The sequence below is a fragment of the Lissotriton helveticus genome, chromosome 7 (genome assembly GCF_964261635.1).
Source record: "Lissotriton helveticus chromosome 7, aLisHel1.1, whole genome shotgun sequence".
NCBI lineage: Eukaryota > Metazoa > Chordata > Amphibia > Caudata > Salamandridae > Lissotriton > Lissotriton helveticus.
Window position 1 is genome coordinate 509,297,951 of NC_136068.1, and position 16,031 is coordinate 509,313,981.

Consider the following 16,031-nt stretch of genomic DNA (forward strand, 5'->3'; position numbering starts at 1 on the left):
GAATTTTTGCATATAGTTTACAATCCTGATTAATTAAAGATATAGGGCGATAATTTGAAACAAGGGTAGGATCTTTATCAGGCTTGGGAAGTACAATAATTAACCCCTTCGACGCTCATGACGAGCCCAGCTCGTCATGGAGTTTCCATTGGTTTCAATGGAAATTACAAGGGAATCAACAAATAGGCTTAGCATCCAAGTGGTTAAAGCATCAGCAAACGAACCTGAAACAGTCCCATGAGAACCGAAAAAAGTAAAAAGTTAAAATAAATATGGCAACGAATAGAACTGGAATTCTTTATAAAATTCAGCTGGAATACCATCAGGGCTTGGGGATTTTTTTGAAGAGATTTTATGGCTGCTAACATTTGATCAATAGTAATGAGTAAATCTAATACAAGTCTATCTGATTGTGAAATTTTGGGTAAATCACAAGTACTTAAGAAAGAGTCAATTAATGAGCTATCATGAAGATCGGGCTTGTTATATAGATTAGAGTAAAAGTCCAGAAATTCTTTAACAATATCATTATGGGATAATGCAATCTTGCCTTTAGGACCTTGAATAGAAGTAATCTGTGTCTTATCCTTTTTGATACGCAGATAATTCGGTAGGAGATTCCCAGACCTATTGGCATTAAAACGAAATATAGCATTCGAATTAGAGATTTGGACACCAGCTCTTTTACTGAGGATAGAGTTAAATTCATAACAAAGCTTTTGTAGCTTAACTCGGTATTGAGGATCATTAGATGTAATAAATAACCTTTCAAATTTCGCTATTTGCTTTTCTAGGTGTTTGATAGTAGCATTGAAGGATTTGTTCTCGTAAGCCATAACAGAAATTGTAGCACCTCTAATATAGGCTTTAAAGGCATCCCATCTATTGACCATAGAAGAGGAGTCCTCCGGATTAAACAAAAAATAGTCTTGAATGGTCTTTAATAGTTTCGGCTTATTATGCTCATTAAGAACAATGGCAGTATTCATACGCCATCTGGTTTGCTTGGTAAAAGTGAAAGATAGATTTAAAACAAAAGAAATCAAGGCATGATCAGATATATCGATATTACCAATCATAGGGTTAGTTGCAGATTGGATAAGTGGTGTAGAAAGTAAAAAACAATCAATTCTTGAATGTGAATTATGGGGATTGGAAAAAAAGGTAAAACATTTGTCAGTAGGGAAATGTAAACGCCAAATGTCAGCTAACTTGGTGGTATGAATAAATCAATCAATCAATCAAACACATTTATAGAGCGCGCTACTCACCCGCTAGGGTCTCAAGGCGCTGGGAGGAGAGGGGGGGTGCTGCTACTGCGCGAAGAGCCCGGTCTTGAGTTGCTTCCTGAAGGAGAGATGGTCCTGGTTCAGCTGTAGGTGGGTGGGGAGGGAGTTCCAAGTCTTGGCCGCCAGGTAGGCAAAATATCTTCCTCCGGTGGTGGTTCTGCGAATCCGTGGGACGGTGGTGAGGGCGAGGCTGGCGGATCAGAGCTGGCAGGTGGGTGTGTAGAATGTGAGGCGGTTGTTGAGGTATTTGGGGCCCATGTCGTGGAGAGCCTTGTGAGCGTGGTTGAGGAGTCTGAACGTGATCCTCTTGCTGACGGGGAGCCAGTGGAGGTCTTTCAGATGGGCGGAGATGTGGCTGTGACGGGGGATGTCCAGGATGAGTTGTGCAGAAGCGTTCTGTATGCGCTGGAGTCTTTTATGTAGTTTGGCTGTGGTTCCAGCTTAGAGGGTGTTCCCATAGTCCAGTTGGCTGTTGATGAGGGCCTGGGTGACCGTCTTTCTGGTTTCGGTGGGGATCCACCGGAAGATCTTTCGGAGCATGCGCAGGGTGTTGAAACAAGATGATGAGACGGCATCGACTTGTTTGGTCATCGTGAGGGAGGAGTCCAGGATGAAGCCCAGGTTGCGTGCGTGGTCCGTGGGCTTCGGGGGGTTGCCCAGTGCGGGGGGGCACCAGGAGTTGTCCCAGGCGGAGGGGGATGGTCCGAGGATGAGGACTACCGTCTTGTCTGAGTTCAGTTTCAGACGGCTGAGCTTCATCCATTCCGCGACGTCTTTCATTCCTTCCTGGAGGCTGGCTCTGGCGGTGGCGGGGTCGTTGGTGAGGGAGAGGATCAGCTGGGTGTCATCAGCGTAGGAGATGATGTTTAGGTTGTGTTGGCGTGCGATGGCTGCGAGGGGGCTCATGTAGACGTTGAAGAGGGTGGAGCTGAGCGAGGAGCCTTGAGGAACGCCGCAGATGATCTTGGTGGCTGCTGAGCGGAAGGGGGGGGAGGCGGACTCTCTGAGTTCTGTCGGAGAGGAAGGCGGTGATCCATTCCAGGGCTTTCCCTTGGATCCCGGCGTGGTGGAGGCAGACTGTGTCGAATGCGGCCGATAGGTTGAGGAAGATGAGGGCAGCAGTTTCCCCGTTGTCGAGCAGGGACCTGATGTCGTCGGTAGCTGCTATGAGGGCTGTCTCGGTGCTGTGGTTTGCTCGGAAGCCGGACTGCGAGCAGTCGAGGAATTCGTTTGTCTCGAGGAAGGCGGATAGTTGTTTGTTGATGGTCTTCTCGATGCCTTTGGCAGGAAAAGGGAGGAGCGAGATGGGGCGGAAGTTCTTGAGGTCCGTGGGGTCCGCGGTGGGTTTCTTCAGGAGGGCGCTGAGCTCCGCAGGTGGCGGATGCGAAGGAGCTGTTAATGATGTTCCGGAGTTGGGGTGCGATGATGGAGTCGGCTTTGTTAAAGATGTGCTGTGGACAGGGGTCTGCTCGGGAGCCGGAGTGGATGGTGTTCATCACGCGGGTGGTGTCTTCAGTGCTGACCGAGGTCCAGGTGCAGAGGGGGTGGTGGTGGTGGGGGGCGCTGGTTTGGTGGTTGAGTGCATGGTCTGGGCGCCGAAGTTGTTGTGTATGTCGGCGATCTTCCGGCAGAAGAACTAGGCGAGTGAGTCGCAGAGGTCTTGTGAGGGTGTGATATCGTTGTTGCTGGGGTTGGAGAGCTCTTTAACGATGCTGAAGAGTTCCTTGCTGTTGTGGGTGTTGTTCAGTCGTTCTCTGAATGTTATCCTTTTGGTGGTGCGGATCAGCTGGTGGTGTTTGCGGATGGCGTTCTTGAGGGCTGTCATGTTTTCTGTTGACTGGTCGTGGAACCAGGCTTTCGAGGGTATGTCAGGATTTCTTGGAGTTTTTGAGGTCGTTGGTGAACCACGAGGCTTTCTTGCTGCCGGGTCTGCTGGAAGGATTCTTCAGTGGTGCAAGGGCATTGGCGCAGTTGGTGAGCCACTGTGTGAGGTTGTGGGCTGCTTCGTTGGAGTCCGTCGTGTTGGTGGGAGGGTTCTGGCTCAGGGAGGTGGTGAGCTGTTCGGTGGTAATCTTGCTCCAGCATCTTCGGGGAACCTGTTGCGGGTGGTGGTGGGTCGTGGTTCTCCTGAAGTTGAAATGGACGCAGCTGTGATCTGTCCAGTGTAGTCCGGTGGAGTGGCTGAAGGAGATGTGGTTGCTGGAGGAGAAGACTGGGTCAAGCGTGTGGCCGGCGTAGTGGGTGGGGGTGTTCACCAGTTGCTTGAGTCCGAGGTTGGCAAGGCTGTCCAGCAGGGTGGTGGTGTTGTTGTTGTTGTTATTTTCCAGGTGGAAGTTTAGGTCCCCTAGGAGGATGTAGTCTGAGGAGGTGAGGGCGTGCGGGCTGATGAAGTCTGCGATGGCTTCGCTGAATTGTGTGCGTGGTCCCGGGTGTCTGTAGATGAGAGTGCCTCTGAGGGTGGTCTTGGGGTCGGTGTGTATCTGGAAGTGAAGGTGCTCGGCGGCGGTGAGGGTGTCGGAGTTAGTCGTGATGCAGATGGTGTTTCTGTGGACGATGGCGATGCCTCCTCCGGTTTGGTTGACGCGGTCCCTCCGGGTGATCTTGTAGCCATCCGGGATGGCTATGAGTTCGACGGCATGCCTGTGGACGGAGCGGGTGTTGAACAGGATGCACTTGAGGTGATTGTTGCTGGTGCCTGGCCTGGCGGGTGCGGTGCAGGTCCGGAGGCAGGTGAATTTGCAGGCTTGGCAGGTGAAGGGTCGGTGGGTGCGTTTCGGGGTGGCTCGGTGGCAGGCAGGGTTACGGCCGGTGTTGAGTGCGTGGAGGGTGGCGGCGTCGTAATTCAGTCGGGTGGGCTGGTATCGTTGAGGGCCAGGGGTCCTGGCGCTGGGCGCGATCCAGGCGCGGACGGGCGTAGACGGGCTTGCCTTTGGCGCACATTTGGCGCGCAATCGTGTTCTTGTGGTCTCCGCCATAAATGGCGAGGAGGGAGGGAGGAGCAGTTGGGAGGCGGGAGCGGTGCGGCGAATGAGAGTGGGAGAGGGTACAGAAGAGGAAAAGGGTGGGCGGGGCCTCAGGGGAGCAGCGGCAGGGGGGGAGCGAAGAGCGAAGAAAACGGTCCCGAAAACTGGCGGCAGGGTTCAAAAACACAATCAGGAAACCAGTGGCACAAAACAAACACAGTTGAAATAACAGAGGCACAGGAACAAATCACAGGGCACAGTAAAAGTACAAGTAAAAGTGAAGCGCAGGATACTTAGCAACAGGGGTAGCGGCTAACTCGCTGCAGCAACGGTGGAAGGCTGGGCACACTCACGGGGAGCCGTGCGGTGTGTGGAGCGACCGACCCTGAACCAGGATTTAAAAGCATGAAAAACCTTAGGAGGACGAAATTTAGTACTAGATGACCTATCTAATAATGGGTCAGCAAAAACATTAAAATCACCCCCTACAATCAACGGAACTTTACCCAACTTTAAGACTTCTGTAGTAATATTAGATCAAAAAGTAGGGTCATCAGCAGGAGGACCATAAATATTAAGCAAAAAATAAAGTTGAATAATGAATTTTAATTTGAAGTATTATATATCTACCCTCTGTATCTGAAATTTTACTTTTTTCGCAAAGAAAATAGCAGCACCATTTTTCTTACCATTAGCAGGAGATGACACAATAGTATCGACCCACTTCTTTTTCATATAATTTAATATTTTATCATCAATATGAGTCTCTTGAACAAAACAAATGTCTGCTTTACAACTTCCTAAATAATCCAACATTTTTGTACGTTTAACTGGGTGTCGCAAACCTTTCACATTTAGAGAAATAACTTTAATAGTATGAACATTATCCATTATTAAGAGACGAGCAAATGAAGAAAAGCAATGGAACAATAAGAGGCGAAGAAAACATAGCTAAGAAATAGAAGAAAGACAGTAACTCTAGATTTGAAAAAGGACAGGAAGAAAAGAAAACAGGGAGAAAAAGACAAACAAAGTACATTAATATCAAGAAAGAAACGCACATGCATTCTACAAGTTTGACCGGAACCGTTGGAGCCCAAGTATATAAAAAAGCAATAACCTTATCAGGGCACAAGAAGTTGGTTAAATTCAAGTATTTGAATCATGAGTATCCATGGAATGGTGCGAATGCTGATCCAAGAAGTGACGTAAATCATCAGGACATTAAAAAGATTTTGAAAAATTGTCTTTCCAGATGCGCATAGTAGAATGGTCAAAAAGACCATACTTGAACCCAAGACTTCGCAATTGGGGACGCAGAGCAGAAAACTCCTTGCTAGTAGCAACAGTCTCCTTTGCAAAATCCTGGTGTCTAAAATTTTTATTCCCATTGACCATCAAGGAAGGTATCTCCCTCGCAGCTTTGCGTATCAAAACTAGATGGTGATGACGCAGAACTTTGAAGATCATTTGACGAGGTTTAGAAAGCTTAGGATTGCGATGTAAAGGAATCCTATTGGCCTTGTCAATGTCAAATTTTCCCCGAAATTAAATTTGTAAAAGGCCTGGAATCAAGTTTTCTAAATACAGTCTGCAGTTATCACCTTAATAATAATAATAATACAGAGTTTTATAAAGCGCGAACAGCTACCTCACGAGGAGGTGTCCCGGCGCTATAGCAACAGTGTTGTGCCTGTTTAGGTAGAGAGCTGGAGTCTAACGTGGTGCCTAGCTTGGTTGGGCAAACAGCCAGGTTTTCAGTAATCGCTTGAAACATGCTTCGGATGGAGCCGTTAGAGAGCAGGGGGTAGCGAGTTCCATAGTGCCGCCACATTGGCTGAGAAGGTGCGTCCACCTAACCTGGCTCTTTTTGCTCTAGGGGCTGTAATGCGTACACTGTTATTGGATCTAAGGGACCGGGCTTGGGTGTATCTTGGTAGTCTAGCTTTCAGGTAATTTGGGCAGTTGCCGAACAGAGATCTAAAAGCCAGGGTGAGTGCTTTAAATTTTATTCTGCTTGCCACTGGTAACCAGTGAAGGGAAAGGAGATGCGGAGAGATAGAGTGTTTGTAAGGAATCCTCATTAAAAGTCTCGCAGCCGCATTTTGGACCATTTGGAGTTGTCGTATAAGATACTTTGGTAAGCCCAGATACAAGCCATTGGCGTAATCCAGCCTTGAAGTAACTGTGGCATGGATTACAGTTTTTCCGCAGCTAGTTGGTAAAAATCGGAGAATCTTGCGGAGATTTCTCAATTTGCTCATGCAGCAACCTGCCACTTGCTGGATGTGTGAAGCAAATGACAGCTTGTCGTCCCACCGGACTCCAAGATTTCTTGCTGAGTGGCTGGGCGAGGGGGCGTGTCCCATCTCTGCCGGCCACCATAGTTCAGATGGTGGAGGGGGGCTTTTTCCGAAAAAGATCACCTCTGTCTTGCTGGCATTGAGTTTTAGCTTATTGGTGTTCATCCAGCAGGCCACGTCTTGTAGGCACCCCTTCAGACTCAGAAAGGATGTCTCTGACACCTCTGAATATGGGAACACCAGCCGGGTGTCATCGGCGTATGAAATTGCCTTGATCCCCCAGTTGGCAATTAGCGTGAAGAGTGGAGAAAGGTAAACATTAAATAGGAGTGGGCGCAAGGCCGAACCCTGGGGGACACCACAGCTGAGGGTTTTTGGAGAAGAGGAGACATTCTTTAGAGCCACCTTCTGAGTCCTTTGAGTCAGGTATGATAGTATCCACTCCAAAGCCTGGGTCTGGATGACTAGCTTCGCCAGTCGCAGCAGCAGAATATTGTGGTCGACCGTATCAAAGGCGGCCGACAGATCCAGGAGCACCAATATAGCTGAGTCTCCCGAATCCATCGACCACCTCACTGACTCGGCCACCTCAATTAGTGCTGTTTCAGTGCTAAAGCTGGGTCTAAAGCCTGATTGTGTCTCGTGTAATATTTTGTTTTGCTCAATAAATTGATTCAATTGGCGCTGGATAACTTTCTCAAGCATTTTGCCTGGTGCTGCCAGGAGGGAGATCGGGCGAAGATTGTTGAGGTCCTTGGGGTCCCCATTTGTTTTTTTCTTTAAGGGGAGTAGAGTAGCATGTTTCCAGATATTCGGGAATGTCCCCGAAGAGATGGATGAATTCCATATATGCTGAATAGTGGGGGCCACGAAGTCGGCTATGCGACTCCAAAGTTTGGGAGGGCATGGGTCGTCCGGCTAACCCGATTTGCATCGGCTGAGTTCTAGCTTAACTGTACTCAGGTCTATCGGAGCAAATTGTGTCAAGATAGCGCGGTCCGATGTAGTGCCAGCTAGATCGTTTTTTTTCCGTGGTCTTCTCTGGGCCAAAGGACTCATAGACTTTCTTTATTTTAGAGTCAAAGAAGTCAGAGATGCTATTACAGAATGAGACCGATGGGAGGACATCCCTCTCAACACTCATAGGTTTAAAGAAAGACTGTACTATTTTGAAAGTTTCCCTACTTGGGTGTTCAGCTTGCTGAATAGAGTTCGCATAGAACTGTTTTTTTGCTTTTCTAATAGCTCTATGCAATTTTTTGGATGCTTCCTTATAGTAAGTCTTCTGTAGAGGTTCGTAGTTTTTCCTCCATAAGCGCTCCAGTTTTTTGCAATCTGATTTTTGTAGTCTAAGCTCCTGAGAGAACCAGGGAGCAGATGGAGAGTCATGTTTAGATGTAGCGGCCGTCGCCGGGGCAATATATGTTACCATATTGCCAATCCAGTCATTGAGTAGTCGGGCATCCGTCTCCACATTGGAGGTGAGGGTCGGAGGGTTCTGGGCAAGAACTGGACCCATGATATCGGGGACTAGTTTGCTCCATTGTCTTTTCATAAAAGAGCACTTGCTTGGCGCCGGTTTATCAACTGTTATTTTGATTAGGAATGGTATCAGAAAATGATCTGACCAAATTAGAGGTAGCGGTATATTTGCCGACACGTTTGGAATGTTGGTTATTATTAGGTCAAGCGTGTGGCCCGCTCTGTGTGTGGGGGCCTTATTAACGAGTCTGAGGTTAGCTGAGATCAATGTAGATCTCAGTAAATCTGCTGAAGGACAATCTGCCCTGTCCATGTGAACGTTGAAGTCTCCGACAACAAGAAACTGAGGGTGAAGGAGGGAGCTTTGTATGATCATATCCATCAGAGTAGTGAGGTTGGATTCTTTCCCCCCGGAGGCCTGTAGATAACTAGTCCTGCTAGGGATAGCTGAGATCCCACCTGGAAGCAGAAGTGTAGTCCCTCTAGACCCTGGGTGTATATGGGGGCGGAGGAGGTGAGTGTGAGCTGTTCTTTAAATATAACTGCCACTCCCCCCCCTCTTTTATCACCTAGTCGATTGGAGAAACAAATGTTATATCCAGAGGGGATAGCCAGTGCAATGGCAGTCATGTTATCATCGTTAAGCCAGGTTTCTGTTAGAAACAATATGTCCCATTGGTGACCTTCCAACAGCAGCCATATATCATCTGCATGCTTTGCAAGGGATCTACAGTTCACAAGTCCCGCGCTAAGGTTTTTACTGATTGGTGGCTTGGATTTAGTAGATCCTCCAGCCTTTGTACTGGCCGGTATGCCTAGTTGTAGCCCACATGTCCTACAGGTATAAGGGAGAGTGGAGGACCCAAGATCGATGCTGTGTGCACAGGTTTCCGCCAAAGTATTGAGAGACCATAGGTTATCCCTCGACCAGACAATTCTATCTATTTGAGCGCTCTCACCGTCAGCGTGTCCGGCCCCGGCCGCGTTCTGGTCGCGGACGGGCGCAGACGGGCTTGCCTTAGGCGCGCCTTCGGCGTGCAAACGGCGTGCCCGCTGCGCTCGCCCCCTGCGCGACCGAGATATGCACATAATTTGTACCGTTGCAGGTGGGGGAGGAGTCGGCTTGGGGGCGTGGCCTAAGCAGGGGGCGTGGCCTCCGCTCGTGGCGAGGGCGCGAGGGAGCGCTGCTACGCTGTGACTGCTTGCTAGCAACAAGTGAGTGAAATTTTAAAAACTACACAAGTATTCTGTGACAGTTTAAAGTTTAACCCCTTCGACGCTCATGACGAGCTGGGCTCGTCATGCAGTAGCCTCCTGCTACGCTCATGACGAGCCCAGCTCGTCATGTAAAGTGCATCTGCTGCTTTTCCAGCACAGGGGAAAAATCCCCATAGCGTTCAAGGTGTTAAAACACAATTCAATCTGTGACACTCAAAGTTTTAAAAAAAGATGCCTCGCTCCCGGCTTTCCGCCTCAGGAGCACAACTCTGAAATCTGCCTGGCGCCCAAAATCGACGCCTTTGTAGTGGTCGGCTTGGGGGCGTGGCCTAAGCGGCTTGGGGGCGTGGCCTAAGCAGGGGGTGTGGCCTCCGCTCGTGGCGAGGGCGCGAGGGAGCGCTGCTACGCTGTGACTGCTTGCTAGCAACCTTCAACCTCTTCTGGCAAATTAAAAATGCGCAAATTGTATTGCCTATTACGATTTTCCATATCTAGAAGTTGTGTAGACATTGGTGATATTTTGGCAACAAGTGGATGAATAGAGTCAAGCTTAGACTTATTATCTTGTATTTTAATGGCATTATCAGAGATTTTCATTGATAAACTCGCCATATCTTTACGAACATTTTTAATTTCTGAAGCAATAGAATCTGTATTACTGCGAAGAGCTTGAATTTCTTCTAAAATCAGAGATAATGGAAGTTCTGATGATTCAACCGCCTTAGATTTAATTGGTGGAGGTGAAACTTGCTGCCTTCTTTTAGAAGGAATAGGATTTTTATTTTCCATTTTAGTGATGTAATGAAAGTCAGAAAATTCAGTGAGAAAATGGATAATATGTGTAAAGTTATAAGGCAGCAATAGGAAATCCGCAGTAAAACAGGTGCAGCAGCTAAAATGAGCTATGGGTGTGGCTAGGCCCAAGCCAGGCCCTTTCCTGAAGGATTGCTCCGCCCGCTTGACTGACTGACCTGGCTGTTCCTGGGAGCAGAGCTGGAAGCAGAAGCAGGATAGAATAAAAACGCTGCTCCATGGACAAAAATCATCAAAAAGCACCAAACCTGAGAGGTATTGCCGTTAAAACATATTAAATCGCATTTTCGCCGCTTTTCTGACAAAATTGCGGCATTAAAATATCGAAAATCGTGTCCAACGCGCCGGAGTTTCCTAGGCGGCAGCCATCTTGTATCGCGCGCTCGTGTGTCTCTCTTTTTCTATCTTTTCTTAGTTCTACTCGGAGGGTTTTAACCACTTATTCTAATTTGTCCACATACAAGTCTAGACCCTGTCCTCTTTCTTCTCCCAGATCGAGGTTCTGTTGAAAACTTACTAGCCTACCTATGTAGTCATCTGTTAGCCTTGTTGTAATACGCCTTGGGTATTCCATCTCTTGATCAATAACTTTATCACCGGGCTTCAGGTGAAACCCCAAGAGCTCTTACTCCAGGGGATTATGATCACTTCCTTCCCTTTGATAGCTTCTAAAATCCTTAGCTAGGACAAAATACCAAGGTGACATAAAGACATAGTCTATTGGATAATTTTGTGTGCCTGGTTTAAATGTTTTCATCGCTGGGCAGTCGAGTGGTGACATTCCATTTAAACAAAAGAGGCTTTTTGACCCCAGGTAAATTCCCAGGTTTGTATCCTGAGTTGTTGTTTCACAGTTGGGGAAGGTTGCTTGGTTTATATTAAATGCCTCCAGTATGTCTGAATACCAAACTTCAAATTTCCTTGGGTTTAGTTAATGATTAAAATCCCCCATCAATAATGTTATATCCGAGCCATACTTTTCCCCAATTAACTCCATATCTTCTTTAAAAATGCTAATTTTAGCAACATATTCCTCCTGGGTTCCCCATTGCATATATACATTTAAAAGCATTAGAGGTGCATACTTTTTGTCGATGGCTGCTAAGAATATCCTACAAGCGAGCAGCCACTTACATTTTACACAAAGTTGGGTTACATTCTTTACTATTTTTGTTGAAATCAAAGTCATAATTCCTCCCGCCGAACGACCAAATCTTTGTTTTTTTGCTGGGTGGAGTAATTGACGTAAGCCGTCGAATATTCGGGTCTTGCCGCAAAGCCAAGTTTCCTGTATGCAAATGATCCCGGAGCTTTTTGCTAGCTCCTTTAGATTTTCCCGTTTTGTTTGGTCTCTCAGACCATTTACATTCCAGGAAACGATCTTTAGGCCACACGGCGCCCCCATTACCTATTTGACATCTTCTAAGTATCCCTCTTCTCCATGCTCCTCGCTATACCTATTGGATGGGCCTGCGTGGCTAGGATGGGCCTGCGTGGTACCCAGAGGATGATGAAGAGGACTGGGAGGGGTCAGGTGACCCTTTAACTGACCAATTAGATACTGAGCAGGACTGGAGAGAGGACCTGGGGGATGCCAGTGGTATTGACATCTCTCCTGACCTTGGCATGTTGTTTCCTCCTACTGTGGCTACGGAAGAGGGAGCGTCATTCGCAGTGGTTTTGCGTAGGGTGGCCGAGGCTCTCATCCTCGAGCTTCCTATGGTGGCAGTCAGGACTAACCTTCTGACAGAGGTGCTTCAACCGGCTGCAAGATCTTCGTAGCCTCTGCTGCAGTTTAATGAGGCCCTCACAGATGTCCTTTTGGGCACGTGGTCCAGGGCCAACACGTGGGCTCCCATGGACAGGATGATTGCCCGATGCCACCACCCGGCGCCCACACTTTCCTCTCTCAACACCCCACCCCTAGGAGCTTGGTAGTTCAAGCTTCCACCTCCAAAAGCACCTTAACTACCGCTCCAACGGAAAGGGAATCCAAGAAGGTGGACCATCTTGGGAAGAAAATGTTCTCTTCCGTCAGCCTAGGACTGTGGTCCATTCGAGGTCATCGGGACACTCGGGGAAGTGGCACAAGAAGAAGGCGTCCGTCGTCGAAAGAGGTAAGGAACACAGACGCTCTAGGCACAGTTCTGGGGAGCCGGAGCCAGAGTTGACTTTGCGCCTTCCTCCATTTCCAGGAGCCGGAGCGACTCTCGCTCAAATGAAAGATATTTACGAGGCCATGTGCCGCATCTTTGAGCGAAGCGACCCCTTTGGTGAGCCATCGGCCCCGCGGGTTTGGATGGGGCCCGGTGAGGCCTCAGGGATCAGATCCAAGATCATGTTCGACGCCGGTCCTGCCAACGCGGCCTTCCATGGTGTCAAACCTGAAGTCGGTGCCCGCGACGTCGAAAGCGGCTGTCGGTGGCGCACGCCCCTTCCTCCTCCCTGATGATACGGCGCCGGAATGACATTGAGCGATTCATGGGGTTCATGTTGTTCTCTGAGCACTTTGTGGACTTGTTAGGCTCTGCAGTCTTAGGCTTGGCCAGTTTCAGCGTCATAAGGATTTTTGGAAAGATTCTTCCTTTAACTTAAAAAACAACATATGAAGAAACTTCCAGAAAATGCAGAATGCGGCAGCCAGGCTTGTCTTCAACCTGCCTAAATTCCACCAGTTTCATCGGCCATAATGGAACTGCATTGGCTGACGGTTCCTAACCGTATCAAGTTTAAGGCATTATGCCTTATTTACAAAGCCTTGCACGATGTAGGTCCTTGTTATTTAAAAAAATCTCTCTCATGGTATGTTCCAAATAGAGCACTTCGATCCAGAAATACCTTGACAGTGCCTTGTCCCAGGTTTAAGAGAATAAAATGGGGAGGCAGTTGTTTTACCACTAAAGCCCCTGTCCTGTGGAATGGTTTACCTATAAACAACAAGGCAGCTCCAACACTGTTGGGTTTTAGGAAGCTAATAAAAAACGGACTTTTGAACCTTCAGGTGCCTAGTTATCTCTAAGAACCAATACCTTCACCTGATTGTCATTCAAATAGCGCCAAGACACCCATGGATATTTGAGCGCTTTAGAAACCCTTTAACATAACATAACATAACAGGAATGGGAGGAGTCTGGAGGCCCATTGATGACTCATTGGACCAGGATGTCTCTGAGGAGACTATGGACTGGTATGGGGAACTTAGGGAAGCCAGTGGTCTGGATACTTCCCCAGATACTGGCATCTTGTGCAAGGACATGACTCCTAAAGCGCTGAAGGAAAGGGAGGCCAAATTAATCATGGCCAAGAAGCGGAATAGGGGTCGCAGGAGGTCAAGGACCCGTTCGAAATTGCCAACTCCACATACTTTGAGGTCGTCAAAGAAACAGAAGAAAAAGCGGCACCATGGTTCGCGCGTTCACTCATCGAAGGATGTGACTCCAAATTAGGTGTCTCCATGTCCCAGATGTCATCAAAGGGATAAGAACACTTTGTCTCCTTTCCCTGAGGGTACTCCGGTCCTTTCTCAGGCTCCGAGAGCAGTGGCTCCACTGGCTCCTAGAGATGCAACGCCTCCACCATTGCCAAAGCCGACCACTCCACCTCTGGCTCCGGGTCTCCGGCTTTGCAGCGCCACAGCCGGAGCTGAATTTGGTGCCTCCTTGAGTGGCTTCATAGCCTACAGTACCGGCTCCAATGTATCCTTCTTTTCGACTCTGGGTTCAGATCCGTCACAGCTTTTAACAGGATGTTTTGCTTGTTCGCCAGAGCAGCAAACCCTACTGGTGCACCTATCGGCTCCATGGGTCTGTTGTCAAATTTCCTGGGTGGTTTTCCAACTCACTTTCCTCGGGCATTTCTCATTCCTTTCATGCCTATGGCTCTAGGGAGTTTTCCTCTTCCAATGCCGAGATTTTTGACGGTGTTGCATTCTTTGGAGGGACTGGACGGTTAATCCCCAGCGCCATCTGGTTCCGAACCGGCCCGACTTGACCTTGACCAGTGTCGACTCCTGTTCCTGTGGACCTCCCTTTGATGCCGATCCCGAAGTCACCGGCGCTGCGTCAAGCACCGCCGGCGCCTGTTCCGAGGATGAGGTCTCGGAGAGAGGTACAAACACTATTGAGGAAAACCAGGGGGAGTATGAAGAGGGTGAGGAAGGAGAAATTGTGCTTCCTGACCCGTATTTTGAGGGTTTACAGGAGGCTATTGGCCTGGACACCTCTCCTGAATGGGAGCTTTCATTTCCAAAAGGTTTACCGACGCTGGGAGAGACCACTTATTATGCTGTGACCGTGAAGGCTGCAGGTTTCTTGGAATTTATTCTTCCTACAGCAGAGTTAAAGTCTAATATACTGACAGAGGTGCTCCATTCTCCTTCCTCTATTTCAGAGCCTTTACTTCCCTTTAATAAGGCTTTGACAGAGCCCATTCTTGATGTCTGGCAAAAGCCAATGTCTGCTCCAGCGGTTTCCAGGTGGCAAGGAGGTACAAAGTGGCTCCGGCTCCTGCTTTATTGTCCACCCATTCTTTGCCGGAAAGCTTGGTCTTCCAGGCTTTGTGCTCCTCAAGGCTATCTGCAGGTTTCTTCCCATCTACGCCTGCAGATAGGGAGTCAAAAACCATGAAGCAATCAGCAAAGAATGTGTTCTCGTCGGGGAGTATGGGCCTCAAGTCAACGAATGCCACATGCCTTTTGAGTCGCCAAATCCAACCCCTCATGGAGTCAGCCAGGGAGGTGGTCCCAAAATTGTCCAAGGAGGTGCAAGGGAATTTCTCTGAGGTGGTGTTAAATGCCCAAGCTGCTGCCCGCCAGGTGAAACAGTCTGGTCTGGATACTGCTGATTCAGTAGCAAGGGCAATGGGGTCGTCTGTGGCTACTACGAGGCAAGCTTGGTTGCGTGGTTCAGGGTTCTCTCCTGTTGTCCTTGCCACTTTACTGGATCTGCCATTCAATGGATTTCGCCTGTTTGGGGCTAAAGTGGATTCGGCGCAGCAGCGCTTTAAAGACAGTACAGCCACAGTAAAGCCACAGCAAGGTAAATAGGACTTCAGTCTCAGCCCAGGAGCTTTGGACAGTTTTGCAAGTTGCGTGGCTTTGGGAGAAGCTTGTCCTTTCGATGCCAGGCAACAGCAACAGCTCCAGCAAGCAAATCTCTTGTACAGATCCTATAAGGGAAAGGGCCGAGGTCGTCTGCGGGGTGCTGTGCAACAACAGGTCTCCTCCTCCTCTTCCGCTCCCCCAACTGGAGTGAGAAAGCAAAAGACACACACTTGATGGACGGGATGCAGAACAAATCAAAACATTCATCCCCAGTCAAGAGATCTGGGTTAAATCCATCATTCTTTTGCTCACCATGCCACCCCAGTTTTGACCTGACCATATGCAAATCAGTCTTGGCCCTGTGCCTCATGGGAACAGTCCATCCCGAACTGCCAAGCCAGGTCCTCCCTTGACCGGAAACAAGCATCCTAGGACCGGTTTCGGGGTTTCACCCCTCTTCAGCCAGGATAGCTTGATTCCAGTGGCACAGTGAGCCCAGGACCCACGTCTGGGCATACCTGCCGCACTTAGGGCGAGAAAGCAAGATTTAGGCCTAGATCTCTGTACTGGGGTGAATGTATGACATTGTTCTGCATTCTATCCATCAACTGTTGTTGCATTTGTCACCCCGAGTGGGGTGGGTATGGTCAGACGTGAATCCCGTGCTCTCCATACCACTGGAATCAAGCTATCCTGGCTGATGAGGGCTGAAAGCCAGAAACCGGTCATAGGATGCTTGTTTCCGGTCAAGGGAGGACCTGGCTTGGCAGTTCGGGATGGACTGTTCCCTGAGGCACAGGGCCAAGATTGATTTGCATATGGTCAGTATCTCCATTTTGCTTTAGAGTCTCAACACTACCAGTTTGCAGTCCTTCCATTTGGCCTTACTTCCATACCTAGGGTCTTCACAAAAGTGATGGCG

At 48.6% G+C, this 16,031-nt stretch overlaps 1 protein-coding gene across 1 annotated transcript in view; it reads left to right on the forward strand.

Annotated features, from left to right (window-relative positions):
* The window catches only part of LOC144768685 (uncharacterized), a 9,047,330-nt gene that overhangs the window by 6,062,946 nt on the left and 2,968,353 nt on the right, over nt 1-16,031 (forward strand). The gene's annotated exons all lie outside the window — the stretch shown is intronic.